The 3,934-nt window shown below is 43.8% G+C and overlaps 1 non-coding gene across 1 annotated transcript; it reads right to left on the minus strand.

The window, feature by feature from the left end:
* Positions 1-1,172: 1,172 nt before the first annotated feature.
* Positions 1,173-1,310, minus strand: LOC119934108. Its single transcript, XR_005452862.1, has one exon. It is a non-coding gene; the product is annotated as a small nucleolar RNA SNORA7 (small nucleolar RNA).
* Between the last annotated feature and the right edge of the window lie 2,624 nt (positions 1,311-3,934).

The raw sequence follows: 3,934 nt of genomic DNA on the forward strand, positions 1-3,934 counted from the left end.
GAAGCAGTGTAGCTTAGTGGAAAGAGCAGAGGCTTGGGAATCGGAGGTCATGAGTTCTAATCCTGGCTCCGCCACTGATCAGCTACGTGACTTTGGGCAAGTTACTTAACTTCTCTGTGCCTCAGTTACCTTATCTGTAAAATGGGGATTTAAACTGTGAGCCCCACTTGGGACAACCTGATTACCCTGTATCTACCCCAGTGCTTAGAATAATGCTTGGCACATAGCAAGTGCTTAACAAATACCATTATTATTATTATTATCTTGCCAGGAGAATGTTCAGGGTTACACAATCAGGATTCATTTGCCCCTTGCAATGTACTCGATGGGAATGTTGCCAGTTAATCCCTCCATTTATGTGGTAATATTCCATGTATGTCATCTACTAGTAGTATTTATTGATGCCTGGAATGCCCTCCCTCTGCCCATCCACCAAGCTAGCTCTCTTCCTCCCTTCAAGGTCCTACTGAGAGCTCACCTCCTCCAGGAGGCCTTCCCAGACTGAGCCCCCTCCTTCTTCTCTCCCTCGTCCCCCTCTCCATCCCCCCATCTAACCTCCTTCCCTTCCCCACAGCACCTGTATATATGTATATATGTTTGTACATATGTATTACTCTATTTATTTTACTTGTACATATCTATTCTATTTATTTTGTTGATAGGTTTGGTTTTGTTCTCTGTCTCCCCCTTCTAGACTATGAGCCCACTGTTGGGTAGGGACTGTCTCTATATGTTGCCAACTTGTACTTCCCAAGCGCTTAGTACAGTGCTCTGCACCCAGTAAGCACTCAATAAATACGATTGATTGATTGATCTCCTCCTCTGTGCAGAATACTATACTAAGCGTTTGGGAGACTACACTAGAATTAATAGACATGAACCCCGTCCTCAAGGATCTTACAGCAGGGAAGACTGACACTCAAGTAAATGACAGATAGGAGGGAGTCTAAGCTTACGTAATATGTCCTATGCTGTCAAATCACTTCTGACCCATAGAGACACCATGGACACATCTCTCCCAGAACGCCCCACTCTCCATCTGCAATCCTTCTGGTAGTGTATCCATAGAGTTTTCTTGGTAAAAATATGGAAGCGGTTTACCATTGCTTCCTTCCATGCAGTAAACTTGACGTTCTCCCATGCTGCTGTTGCCCAATTATGAATGAGTTTTGACTTGCAGCAGATTGCCTTCCACTCACTAGCCACTGACCAAGCTAGGAATGGAATGGGTAGGTCTGTGCTTGACTCTCCTTCCCATAGCCGAGACAGGTGGAGTACTGGAAACTCTCCAGCTGCGACCCTGAGAGGGGTGCTTAAGTGATAGTGTGTGTAAAATACATACAAAAATGTTGTGAGAGGTTGTGAATAATAATAATAATAATAATAATAATAATAATAATAATAATAATAATATTGGTGGTATTGTTAATCGCTTACTATGTGCAAAGCACCGTTCTAAGCCCTGGGGAGATTACAAGGTGATCATGTTGTCCCACGCGGGGCTCACAGTCTTCATCCCCGTCTTACAGATGAGGTAACTGAGGCCCAGAGAAGTTAAGTGACTTGCCCAAAGTCACACAGCTGACAGCTGGTGGAGCTGGGATTTGAACCTATGACCTCTGACTCCAAAGCCCAGTCTCTTTCCACTGAGCCATGCTGCTTCTGCTGAAAGAGTGGCAGTAAAGTGTAGGGGAAATAAATCAAGAAAAGTCTCATTCAGAATGTATTGCTCCATTCCTCGAAAAAAAACCCAATTTCACCCATTTCTCTCTACAGCAAGTAGAAACGTATGGCTATTGGTTTTGAGGCTTTCCACCAACCCTCTTCTTTATGTATTTATCCTCTTCACCTGCTATGCCCCAACAATCATCCTTTGCTATTCTCAGAGAAGCAGTGTGGCTTAATGGTTAGAGCACAAGCCTGGGAGTCAGAAGGACCTGGGTTCTAATCCCAGCTCTGATACATGTCTGCTGTGTGACCTTGGGCAAGTCACTTAACTTCTCTAGTTCTCAATTATCTCATATGTAAAATGGAGATTAGGAGTGTGAGCCCCATTTGGGACTGTGTCCAACCTGAATGACTAGTATCTACCCTCGTGCTTAGAGCAGTGCTTGGCACACAGTAAGCTCTTAACAAATATCCTAATTATCATTATTATTATTACTATAAGGCAATTTCCTTACAGCACCTCATGCTTGACTGCTGTTTCCAACCCCTTGCTCACACCCTTCCCCCTTCCTAGAGGGAAAGGAGCTGAAAATCTCCCTAGGCTGTATTGTACTCTATTGTACTTTCCTAATGCTTAGCAGAGTGCTCTGCATTCAGTAAGCCCTGAATAAATACCACTGATTGATTGATTGATTGTCCCTTTCAGGTCCATTAGATTTGATAACTATACAACTATATGCAGCTATGCCTCCGCTTCATTTCCTATACTCCCTCTTTGACCCCTACAATCTGACTTTCACCACCTTCACTCCACTGAGACTAATAATAGTAATAATAATTATGGTACTTGTCAAATGCTTACTATGTGCCAAGCACTGCTGTAAGTGCTTGGATAGATACGAGGTAGTCAGGTTGGACACAGTCCCTGTCCCACAGAGGGCTCACAGTCTTAATCCCCATTTTTTATGAATGAGGTAACTGAGACCCAGGGATGTGAAGTGACTTGCCCAAGGTCACACAGCAGACATATGGCAGAGCAGGGATTAGAACCCATGACCTTCTGATTCCCAGACCCCTGCACAATCCACTAAGTCACCCTGCTTCTCCTACAGACTACTGGCTCCAAATTTATCAGTCAGTTAGCCGGTCAATGGCATTTATTGAGCACTTACTATGTGCAGAGCACTGCACTAAAGGCTTGGGAGAGTACAGTACAACAGTATAGTATAACAGACATATTCCCTGCCCACAAAGAGCTTACAGTCTAGAAAGGGAGAGAGACATTAAAACAAATTGTCTCCTCCTTGCAAAATCTAACATACTCTTCTCTGTCCTCATCCTCCTTGACCTCTTGGTTGTCTTTGATACCGTGGACCTCCCCACTTTTCCCAGAAACATTATCTAACCTTGGTTTTTCTGATACCATTTTTTACATCTTCTCTCCTACCTCTCTAGTTAACCCTATTCAGACTTTTCACCAGCTCTTCCTCTGCCACCTTCTCACTAGCTGTGGGTTTCTTCTCAGTCTACACTCACTCTTTTTGGAATTTCACCTACTCCTACATCTCTTCAGCTAACAGCTCCATGTGGATGATTTCCAAATCTAACTCTCTAGCGCTGACCTCTCTTTTTTCTTTAATCTTACATTTCATCCAGGCTCCAGGGCATCTACACAAATGTCTCACCAGCACTTCAAGCCAAATGTTTGCAAAACTGAACTCTCCATCTTTCTTTGCAAATGTTCAACTCCCACCTAAGTTTCCCATCAACATCATCAACCTCCCTACCTCTGGAGACCTTAACCTTGACAATTTCCTCAGCTCTTCTCTTCATTCAACCACCACATCCAGTTGGTTCTTTCTTCATAACACACTACACCTCTTCCTCTCCATCCATATGGCCACCATTTTGGTTCCAGAGAAGCAGTGTGGTTAAGTGGAAAGAGCATGGGCTTTGGAGTCAGAGGTCATGGGTTCAAATCCCAGCTCTGCCAATTGTCATCTGTGTGACTTTGGGCAAGTCACTTAACTTCTCTGTGCCTCAGTTACCTCAGCTGTAAAATGGGGATTAAGACTGTGAGCGCCCCGTGGGACAACCTGATCACCTTGTAACCTCCCCAGTGCTTAGAACAGTGCTTTGCACATAGTAAGTGCTTAATAAATGCCATCATTATTATCATTATTATTATTATTCCAGGAAATTGAGGAAGGAGTATGGCCTGAGAGTCAGAGGACCTGGATTTTATGTGCTTGCCACATAGGAAGAA

The sequence above is a fragment of the Tachyglossus aculeatus genome, chromosome 1, assembly GCF_015852505.1.
Source record: "Tachyglossus aculeatus isolate mTacAcu1 chromosome 1, mTacAcu1.pri, whole genome shotgun sequence".
Taxonomy (NCBI): Eukaryota; Metazoa; Chordata; class Mammalia; order Monotremata; family Tachyglossidae; genus Tachyglossus; species Tachyglossus aculeatus.